Raw genomic sequence first — 12,446 nt, forward strand, 5'->3', positions numbered from 1 at the left:
AAGCATCTGCTATTTGTTTGAAACTGTTTTCAGTCCTGGATCAGATCCATTCCAGGTTTCCTGGATCACACAGGTTCTCCCATGATAGTCTATCTTCTCCAGATTTAGTAGGCTTTAATAAATTGGGCCTAGTGTATATAAACGAGTGCCAGAGTACCCTTCCACCTAATCAGTAAGACAAAGAAACAACAAAGCTGATCTACAAGAAGGCAGCTAAACACACAATTATATCACATGTAGAGGAGATCTTTTACCTGCCAAAGGGTTTGTTATTCTTTCCAATCAGATTTAAAATTCTACTTCTAGACACCAGAGCTACGTTAGGGTCCTGAGTTTATTTTTTCTACTGCAGTCATAAAATACAGCCTGGTCATCTTCAGCATTTGAAATACATTTGATTCTTTTTTACTAAAATTAATACATACAGTAACTGCCTTTATTGATGTTTTATTATCTACTTGAAGCTCGGCTATCATCATAGATATCTTAGTGTACAATTCATAAAGTATAAATAAGTTATGTAACTATGCACCTAAGATGACGAATGAGTGCAAAGAAAATGCAGAAGATTTTTACTAGGGGATCCCTTTGAATTAATATGATATTTCTTCTCCTAAAACACACCCCTTGCTGTATATAAATGTATAATTACATTACTGTTAATATGCATTTTTTTCTAAGTTTACCTAAGAAAAAACACAATTAATATGCTTATTAATATACAAAGCAAAAAGCTGCTTTTAAAGTGTTTGCTCTTTGTTCCTAAGCTGCTGTTTGTCACATTTGGTATATCACATTTTTATCTTGCATGTTCCTGCCAATACACATTCTCTTCCTCATCAGAATATTATGAGATGCAGAGTAATATTTGCTCAATGCAATTTGACAGTCAGGTTATTGAACATCAAAGCGTGTTCCCATGCTACTGCTCTCTGCAGATGTTCCACACGTCATTCTTTTATAAGTCCCCATTCCGGATTGTGTGTTTTAAAAGAATTGGTTTAGCAGCTCTGTATTGTTTTGTTTCTTTCCTAAAAATTTTTTTTCATTCAAATGCTGCCACAGAGGTTATAGTGAGAAACAAAATGTCATTGACTATTACTGAAAACATGCAATTTTATTCCCAAAGTGGCAGAAAACAAAGTAAAAAAATAAAGGAGATTTTATATAATGAAAAGTGATCTGTCAAATATCTGTTCCCAGTAAAAAGTCAATCCGCTTAACAAATGTCACTTTCAGACAAATTACTGTATGTAAGGTACATGCACACTTAGAGTTGGAGTTTTTGTCTTTTTTCAGAATTCCTCCTCTGACTAAAACATCTTATTAACTCAGTATTATTCACTCAGTAATAATCCATTGTCACTGTAACTGGCATCATAAATATCACTGGGCATGCAGTTCCTAAATGGCCTCTCTGGGTTACCAAAAGGACATTGCTCCTCCAGCTCCATACCTACCATTGTTTTCTACATACGCCACTGGCAGTTGATTACTTAACCTCCTTGCCGTTAAGCCCGACCTTCATACGGGCTAAAAAAAGTTGCTCTTTTCGTTAAGCCCGAGATTTTCCATACATTAAAATCCCCACTTACCCAGGTAAGTGGGGATTTTAATGTAGGGAAAATCTCGGTCCCCCTGTGCTCATCCAGCATCGGGTTCGTGTTCCAGCGTCGTCCTCCGTCCATCGTCATCCGTACGTCTCCCTTTCCAGTGTCGGGTGCCATCTCGTATACCAGCGGGACCAGGTAAGATGCCGGCCGGTTTCTTACCTGGTCCCGTTGATCATCCAGCGTCGTTCTCGTTCCAGCGCCGGGTGATCTCTGAATCAAGAAGCCGGCCGGCGGAGGAAAAAAACAGCCGGCCGGCTTCTTGTGCGTGCGTGCGTGATGACGTCGGAACGTGTGTGGGAAATTCAAATTGAAACTTATTCATTCATTTTGTATTGGATTGAATACAGGAGTTTGTATTCAATCCAATACAAAATGAATGAATGAGTTTCAATTAAAAATAAATACAAAGTATGTATTTTGTATTGGATTGGATACAGGAATTTGTATTCAATCCAATACATAATGAGAGTTTGAATTTTGTTCTCATTTTGTATTGGATTGAATACAAACTCCTGTATCCAATCCAATACAAAATAATAGAAAATATATTTATGTGGTTTTGTCTATAGGTATGTGACGGACACTAGGGAGGTGTTTTAGAAAAATATATTACTATACAGTATACCGAATTATCGCATTTTCAGTACTTTTCATTTATTTATGTATTCTTGTTTAAGCTGAATTTTGTATTTTTCCTTTAATTTTATTAAAAGTAATTTTTTTTTTTTTACATGATTGTGTGTTTCAAACATTTTTTATATTCATTATATCTACTAGACCACTATTCGGACATATTTCTGTAAGTTACAGGTCTACAATTTAAAAAAAAAAATTTCATGAAAACCTGTAACAGTTTTGGTACAGAAATCTAGACCTCAGTGTAACGCCCAGGTGGTTAACATAAAACTAACAATAAAAATGACTTTTTAGAGATTTTTTCTGATCATTTCCAACGACAAAAGACTAAAAAATAATAAATGAACACTACATACAATTCCATTCTGTTCTTTGAAGAGGAGGAGGGAGAACCAGCGAGCGGCACCCCACTACACTCCCATCCTTTCACTTACATTGCGGTCATTCGTTTTCTGTCGTTCATGAATCCGCCAGGACAGATACATGAACAATGTTGGACGACCTCTGTACAAATGTCAGATTCTCGTCTGATACCAGCCCTGCGGCTCGTATCGGCTGGGAATCATCTGATGTCGGCTGAGAATCATCTGACGTGTACATAGCCTTACATGCCCACACACCTCAAGCAAACAGGTCCTACTGACATATTTCAGAATTTCCTGATTGCCACTCCAAGCTGCACAAACGCAAAGACCTTCAATGTCATTCACTTCATTGTCTAGCTACTGACTGGCAGTGTGACCGAAAGCTATATTGTGTTTATTTCCAGTATGGACCACAAAATGTGTCCACATTTTTATGGTCAAGGACTCAGACTGTCTCCTATAAGCATCCAGACCTTTAAAAGTGTGGTTGGCATTCCTGACTGTAAACAAGTGGCTAGTAGTAGTAAGCAAGCATGCAGTTTCCATTTCAACTAATCTGACCCAGAGCATGTACATGCAGAAAACCAAGCTGCTGGGTTAGTGTGTGCCAGCATTTTACAGTAGTAGTAGAACTTTAAAAAAAAACATGATACTGATATATAGGCACTTTTGTTAATACCTGCCTAATTAGCAAACATGCACAGGAATGCACATATATCTTTAATATTGTCAGCCATGTTTAGCCTCTAATATATATTTTAAATTTACCTATAAACAGTAAATTATTATCTCTGTAGAGGTTATAGTGCTATGCACATAGTTACAGGTAAAGAAATGCAGAGGTTGTTTTTTCTGACCTTCAGAAAATAAACTAGTTTTTGCCTCAGGACTTTCTTACTAAAACACGGCAGTCGTACATCTAGAAAGTAAGGTTTTGGATAAACATAACAGCCAAGTAGCAATCATTTACAAAAGGAGGAAACAACTAAAGCCACAGTCTGTGATCTTAGTCCAGTCCTTAGCATCTCATTTATGAGAGAGAGGGTGGGTCCGGGGGTAGGTTATGGTTTTAAAAAAAAACAGAGCCTATGATTAAAACAAGAGTCAGGAATAAAATGATGAAGCTAGTAACTTTTCCTCCCTTTATTCCTTTGTGCCTTTTGTGTACTTGCTCGTTATGCAGTACAGTATACTTTTTTTATTATTATTATTATTTATATAGCACCAGCATATAATGCAGCACTTTACAAAGTCTATTGTCCTATCACTAACTGTCCCTGAAAGGGGCTAACAATCTAATGTCATAGTCATATGTCGTTAATACAGTCCAAGGATAATTTTTGAGGGGAAGCCAATTAACCTAACTGCATGTTTTTGGGATGTGGGAGGAACCCATAGTACGTGGAGGAAACCCACGCAGACACGTAAAACCTACAAACTCCTTGCAGATCGTGTCCTGTCCGGGATACAAACCTGTGACCTAGTGCTGCAAACGCCAGAGTGCTAACCACTAAGTGCTTAAAAACTTTCAGGAAGAGACCTAAGGGTACAAGATCTAACTGGATGAGAGTTATTTCAAGTACTTTTGGATTTTTATTGACTTATAAATGCCAACTGAGATTGCATTTATAGTCGCTACCCAGGACCTTACAAGCATTATTATTTCATAATAGTCATTATAATATGCTATTATCCTATACACTTTGGACCTGATTTTATAAAGCTTTCCAAGACTGGGGAAGATAGACTAATATGAGAGAACCTGGGTGACAGCAAACCTGGAATGGATTTCCTAAAACTAATTTGCCTGGGCTAGATCTATTTCAGGTTTGTTGGATCACCCAGGTTCACCTGTGATAGTGTTGCATGACCACCTGTCTGGCTGGACTGTGGAACATATAGGTCATAATAATGTACAAACTGTGTATAAATGTCAGCAACTAGACAGCACTATATTAGGCATCCTATATGTTGTGTTTATTGTCAGAAGCTTGTAAAATACTACATAGTGCTTAAAACTGTAAAAGAATCATCTGCTCTGTAGCTGTTGCCTCCTCTGTATTAGCCTGATGTGCCTAGGAAATGTACTCAAATTGAGGTGTCTAAAACACATGAACCAACAGTGACAGAGAAAATAAACACAATAGAATATAATGTTATGATCCCACCACCACCATATTTCTTTGCATCTTTCACTGAATACATACTTCAGTATGACAGAAAATATGTAAGTCTAATTTCTATATGACTAACAATAATGTATTCCGACAGAAGAAAACATTGTAACTATGAACATGTAAAACTTTGTAAGCATTTATCAGATGTGGGAATTATATCTCCTAAAGACAGAAGAAGACTCTGGACTTGGAAAAGACAATAGTGGTGATGGTGAAGCAATGAAGAGGAGCAAAGATCTCACTTCACTGAAGGTTGGAGAATGTATGAAATAAAGTGCCAAAGTGCCACTAAAGGGAACAAGTGTACCATAATGCGCAAAAAAGTTTTCATTAAGGAAAAAAGTTCTGCTTTTTCGCCTGGAATTATTCTTTTAAAAAAAACTCATATAGTGCTTTGCTAATTATATATTTGTGTTGTTTTTACACTGATGTATTATATCTATATATATATATTTTTATTGATATGATAGAAGACTGGAAACATCCACAACACAAAGATAATTATGGGTTATTCTTATTAAACATTGTACAGTGCACCACTTAGGTATAGAGGGCTGGTTCCCTCACAAACTCGGATATGTACAAGTCATGTTGTATACCATAAGCGATTTACTGTATTCCTTTGGATTGTTTTTGGTTAATATTCAATGTATGTCTACTGTGTTTGTTTTCTGTATTGTTGATTGTATTGTATATGTTTGAAAAACCAATAAAAACGATTGACACAAAAAACATTGTACAGTACAGAGCTAGGCAGGAAGGCACAGTGGATGGGGATCATTTACTGATCTAATTCATTGAGTTTTGTATACATATTAGAGTAAATGACAGGCACATTATCATTTCATGTTTACCTTTATATCTTTAAACTATAAATATTTAAACTATAAATCTTTAAACTATAAACTTAAGTATTCAGACAATTATTATACATTCCCTTTAAAAAGGAGTGCTCATATTAAAAATATGATAGGATTCCCTTAAAGTTTTTATTAGTTTTTTTCATTCTATACATCTAATACTTAGAAATCAGTAATACATTTTTACAATTCCAGAATAAGAACCTTTGATTTAAATGTATGTCTGTATTGAAAAAATAAAATTGTTGAGCCAATGATCTATTAGCAGACCCAGGAGCAAAAATTAGAATATTCAAGAGAAAAGTTGGAATGTAATAGCATTATGACTATTTATCATAGATACATAAAAATATTAACTTGTTTAATATTTTCTAACCCATTCCTCAGTTTTGTTTCAAGATGGTCAATAAATTGGCACATTCCTCTTGATGATAAATCAAACTTGTTATTTTCAGATGCTAATACGTCATAAACATCCCGTTCTAGACGTCTTGCTGCTGTAATTTTTTTGAACACCAGCAATGGATTCAAAGTAACAAAATCATATATCTGCCAAGGCAATTTTTTTGCTGAATGTACAGTTTCATTTTCTTTGATATTGACCTCAAGCAGGAAAAAAATGCAGCTTCAACTTTCTAAACACAGATGTGCTCCATATGTGAATTCACAAGATCCCTTGGGAAAATGAGTAACTTTCACCCATCTATCCAATCATATTAAACGGTTAGGGAAATCAATATGCTTTCCCGTAACAGAAATTCCCCCTGGAAGGGCTCTAACTTGTCATGTCTTATTAAGGTGACATCAATTTCCAATTAACAAGCTTTATCCAATTAGTAATCTCATGTAGAGTTCACAAAAATAGCTTGTCACGCAGCTGCAAATAGCGTGTGGGAGTATATTTATGGGGCGTTTCCAAACCCTGTTTGTATTTAGAAACTATAAATAAAAAATTGCACAACTATTGCAGAGATGGGCCTTTTATTTCTTTTTATGCACAGCATAAATCAATTGGCTATAACAAATAAAAGATTACATATGTGACAGCAGTATTACATAAACCATTAAGATTAGAAGCTCATTTATTTGTGGTTCATAGAGATGTTAAGGCATAGATGAATGCACACTATTCTTGTAATCCTGTAAAAAAATAGTTTTTAGTTTTTTGCAAAATAAAATAATGTAGCATAATAATCCAACTATAAAAAAGGGAACTGATAACTATATTTTCTGTTATGAAATAATATCCTTATAAGTATCCTTATATTATCTGGGTGTTCTAGTCAACAATGTTAAATAACCCTTGATATGCATACAGCCTACCATAGGCATTGCTATAGGGCAGGCTTGTTAAATTCAACTGAACCTAGGGACCAAACCAAGTAGGAAACTTCTTTAAGGGCTGCATTAGATCTAGTGATGGCTGCAAGCATGCATTTCAATTACAATTAAACATTTTTCTGCTGTTATTTTTTTAGTGCTAATATTGCTAGAAATCAATTTTGAAGTATTCATTTAAAAAAGTATTCAAAGAAGCGAGGCTATATAAACTATACAAGATTCTAATAAAATTGTTATGGCATTTAAAGTGTTAATTTAAAAATGCAGCCTGTTTAGTAACACAGCTTTCAGGTTTTTGTTCAGCTTTGGATTTGGCAGTCATTACAAGGTTGTACAATCTCCTATGGATATTCTATCAACTTTGCAGTTTGAAGGCAGATCTTGATTGTTTAGATGTGTCCTCATTACATAGTTTTGATAAATCTAAAAGAGAATGTATAGTGACAATCGGTTTGCATAGTACATGGACATCTGGCTGGCAATCTCGGTTTTCTCCGCGGGGTACCAGGAATAAATATACGAACAGGGGAGTTATGTCATCTTGACCAATCAAGACAGTAGAAGATCATCTACCGGAAGAGAAGAAAGCAGAAGATGGAGGCACCCTGCAGAGAAAGAAGACAGATGAGTAATGCTGGTTTAGTTCCACTTACTTTAAAAGTAAGTGTATGAAAACGTATTTCTCCCTTTTTACCTATTCGTACTCTTTGCTTTAGACATTTTTCTGTTTTGTTTATTGTTAGTTTTAATGTCATTTCAGCTTAAGGCCACCTCTCGGCTGTCTGCACCAGCATTTGACAGTTGGCAGCAGTGAGTGGTACTGAATTGTTCACTGCCACTCCTATTCATTCTTTTTTGGGATGCTGGGGTGAGGAAGCAGTAACTGCACCACAGCCTCACTGCTACATGGACATTGCCCAACTTTCTCTTTGCTTCAGATTGTTCTGACTTTGTGTACAAAGCAACAACCTAAACTAGTAATACAACTTAAACTCTTGTTGAGAATAGAGTAGGAAAATACAGAAAAATAAAACAAAGTAAAATATCCTATTTTTATATTCAAGTAATAGATATGTATTATTTACAAATTTGAAAAGTTATTAGACATTTGAGTGATCTAAGCAAGTTAAAATTTCCATGAAAAAAAGGTGAAAGTATTATTATAAGGTATTCATTTTATTAGTGACAAAGACATTTCTATTTGTGGCTCAGTTTGACCTCAAAGAGATAAGACTGTCTATCAAGACAAGCATTTTGCCATCTGGTTTTGAGAATCCTCTTATACCCTGCTATTGGGTTGTTTTCTTTAGCTCCCCGCAGACATTTTCCTCTCTGGGGTGGTCTGTAATAAGGCTGCCATTATTTATTTATGAAGGCCACCTAATGAGTATCTTCATGTTGTTCTGTATGTTACCCTGGTTCCCTCCAGTGATGGTCTGCAGTGGACCAGATGTGTGTAATGCCTGCTGTTCTTCCTGCTGTTCATAGTCCACTGACAAGCACATTCCTTTGTATTCAGTGGACACCTGTCTGTTAAAGTGAAACTTCAGCCAAAACCTGTGATTTATGGTCATAAAAGTTTGTAAAATGGCAACAATGCAAATAATTTTATTACATTATGTGGCCTACTAAACCAAATATAAAGACCCAGTGTCCAGCCTCCATGTGTATATTTACACTTTGCTTTAACAGTCATTACCTTCAGGTGTGCAGGCTCTCTAATATTATAGTCATGGGATTCTAAGGTTTTATCAGGACATAAAAAAAGATCATCAGCTCCGTAGTAGGTTTTACAATCTTATTAAAATCTAATCTTAGGTGTAAAACGACACATAACAGATTCCAAATTGCCATTATGTTTTAATAAAAACTAAGACAAACTCTAGAAGCCATATGTCAATGACTTAATAGCGTGTAGAACTCCCTTTAGCAGCAATACTTTGACATATTCATGCTCACCATTAATTTTTTAGTCTCTCACATTGTGGAGGAATTTTAGCTCACTCTTTTTTACAGCATTGCTTCAGTTCATTGAGGTTTGGGAGCTTTCATCTATGCACGGCTCTCTTAAGTGTACCTAAACTCATAGAACAAGTGAAGAGAACATTTCTATATAAAAGTAAAAATGTTGTTGTTGTTTTGCAGCATTGCCCCTTTAAGTCTCAAGACTTAAAGCCGAACTAAACCCAAAACAAAACAAAAAAAACACACAACTTTAATCCCACAGGTCTGTTGATTCGTCAGGTGGTTTCTTCGTTTGGGTCCAGTGTCATCCTGGTTTCTATCTTCGGACCGGCGCAGAGGAAGCATCGGGTTTCGACATCTTCGCCACGGCGATCAAAACAGAAGGGGGGTGCCGCCCCCCCTTTTTGAGAAAAAAAAAAGGTATTGCACTTAAAAAAAAAATTATTAACATTTTAACTTTTAAATAGGAGGGTTGTCTACCCTTTTATGTAAATTAAAATTTTGAGTTTAGGTGCGTTTAATGGGAGCGCAGAGCCCCCCAGGATACCAAAGTCATGCATCCGGGGAGGCTCTGGCTGCTCCCGATATCAGGGCTTGCACAGAAGGGGCATTGAGATGCTGATCTCATTCATGCGCAGTGAGATCGGCTTTCTTTTTTCCCCCCTTCATAGTGGCTACATCACCTGATCTCGCACCTGCGCAGTGCGAGATCGGGTGATGGAGAAAGAGGACCGAAGAAGAAGATGGAAGAGAAGATAGCAGATGCTCGCCATCTAGGGATCTGCGTGATTTAAGGTAAGAAAATTTTTTTTATTTTCAGTTTAGTTCTGCTTAAAGGATCTGCCATAGCATTTCAATCAAATTGAAGTCTGGACTTTGACTGGCCATTGCAACACATTATTTTATTTCTCTTTTAGCCATTCTGTTGTAGATTTGCTGGTTTGCTTGGGATTATTGTTCTATTGCATGACTGTTCCTACATTTGCATTTTGATTTAGTCTGAGATTGTATTTACCTAATTTAAGTCCTGCTAAAGACCAGAAGATTTTTTATCCCGACATACAAAACTTTTGAATGTAAAGAGGGTGCACTTTGTTTTTCTCACAGCTGTATTCTGTAATATTTCCCTTTGCTAGCTGGACCAAAAGATAAAACTCATTTGAAGGCCCCTTGCTAGTTTAGGAGATTCAGCAGTATTCTGGGCTAGCAAGCAAGCAGTTCTTTAGAAATAAATAGACGCCTTTCTGGGGTGATTCCCGTACAGCTGAATCATTTATTTGACTTGTAATATCACTTTTAAGAATCCAAATCACGCAGGTCATTTTTGCTGAAAGGGACAGATGTTGCTTCTGCAATAATCTGTCCTAACTGATCACTGCACATGCGCACATCATTTTTGGTTGCCAGGATAGCCTGCAATTTCAGCTTCCCCTGCATGTTTGGGAGTAAATGAACTCCAGCGGTTATGTCAGGCATGTCCAAAGTCAGGCCAGCGGGTCAATTGCGGCCCGTGTTCAGGTTTTTACTGGCCTGCAGCCTCTGTCTTGAAATGAATGATATGCGGCCCTACGTTTGTAGTGAGCATGTGCTGTGTGGTACCCGCACGGACTACTCCCACTCTGATTCAAAGAACATTCTCTGCACGGAGTCTGGTGTCAGTGCAGAGAACTTTTTTTGAATATGAGTGGGCTTGGTCCGTGCCGGTCCTGCACAGCACATGCCCACTACAAAACTGTAGTGTGTTCCTCCTGTGGAGGATGAAGGTAGGTTGCCAAGCCTCTTTGCATGGTGCTGTTCAAAGCTGCAGATGGACTTATACTGTTGTCAGCCTGTCCTTAATGCTCCTTCTCTTGGCAGCTGCACTGCCGCAGTTGTTTTCATATCTCCTGCAAACCCCATTGGCACCTCAATGATCAAAAGACAGGAGTTCATGTTACAACTTTGTTTCTCCAATTGGAATGTACTTGAAAGATATTAACTAGAAATGGGTGTAAGTCCAAAGTCCCGGGGGCCAATTGCGACCGTATTTAGATTTCCACCACAGCCTCTGTCATAAAATCATTATTTTGTGGCCCGCCAGCACTGTTGACCATGGTATAAAATACGCGCGTACAAAAAAGTTTTTTTATATTTCATTAGAAATGATCGGTGGGCATAATCGTCAGGACGGCAGTCCCTATGTGTGCACAGGGAATCCCCCACATCATTATAGTGGGCATGTGCTGTGCGGTACCCGCACAGACCATGCCCACACTAACCCTGGTTAGTGGTCGGCCCACTCACATTTTCACCTCACCAAATCTGGCTCTCTTTGCAAAAAGTTTGGACACCCCTGGGTTATGTCATCCAATCCAAACAATCAAGATGACTGAAGATTGTTTACAGGAAGACGAAGGGTGTCACCCTGCTAGAAAACGAAGACAGGTTAGTAACACAGGTTTAGGGACTTGTTTACACTGTTTTGTTAAAACACATGCTGTTTAGCCTATGAATAATATAAATGAATAATAACTCCTAATAATTTTCAGAGGTGACCAGAGCTGAGCAAGATCCAATGAAAGCAAAAGTTTAACACACACCCTGCCAGAAAGGTAAATATATACAAATCAGAGAAGGAAGATGTACTATTCAGCTGTATGTGTAATTTGACCTCCCCCCATTGAGCTCTGTTCACAACACAGACAATGCACGGCAAAGTAGTAAATTGAACCCAATTAGAAAAAGAAGAAAATAGCTTTCCATTCCATCTGCTGGCTGCACAGAAACATCTTACCAAAAAAATCCCTTTTTCTGGTATTCCTAATATTGTCAGCAGATGAAGACAACTGATTAAGGTTACAAGAAGGAAACACATAGAAGTGTTGTTATTGCTGATTTGACTGTTCTTTGTTTCTGTACTTTGTCTCTGCTAATTCTATTCATTTTCCAGGTTTGTAGTTCAACAATTTACATGTGATTTGACCTACACACATCAGATTAAAAAGATCTGAGCATATTTAATAAAGAAGTTTAGCTTCTTCTCTTCAAAAAGTTGCAAATTTTGCAAAATACACAGACACGTGCAGATGTCTTTTACTTGTAGTAAATATTTTCCTAACACTATTAATAAATTACCCTCATTGTCTTTTTAAATCTGCACTATATGTCAAAACGATGAACAAACATGTATTTGTTTGTGATCTTTAAGAAATATTAGTATTAGTATTTAATAATTACTTTTAATACACATAGCAGGTAATTAATAAAAAAGCCAATCAGATTGCAGCAGTTATTTGGCTGGATGATGAAAAATGAATTCCACACACAATATCTTGTTATATCCTTTACTCTAGTTTTCCCAATCCTCCCTGGCACACAATGCTTTCAGCCTGCTCATGTGATTGTTTTTCTATGTTAGCTGTGTTCTGATTTAATAACACAATAAGAGCAAATTTTTTAACAATTGGCACAAGCAGGTTTCACCTTTTTATTGAACAAATACACACAAAC

Source organism: Pyxicephalus adspersus, chromosome 5 (genome assembly GCF_032062135.1).
Source record: "Pyxicephalus adspersus chromosome 5, UCB_Pads_2.0, whole genome shotgun sequence".
NCBI classification, from domain to species: Eukaryota; Metazoa; Chordata; class Amphibia; order Anura; family Pyxicephalidae; genus Pyxicephalus; species Pyxicephalus adspersus.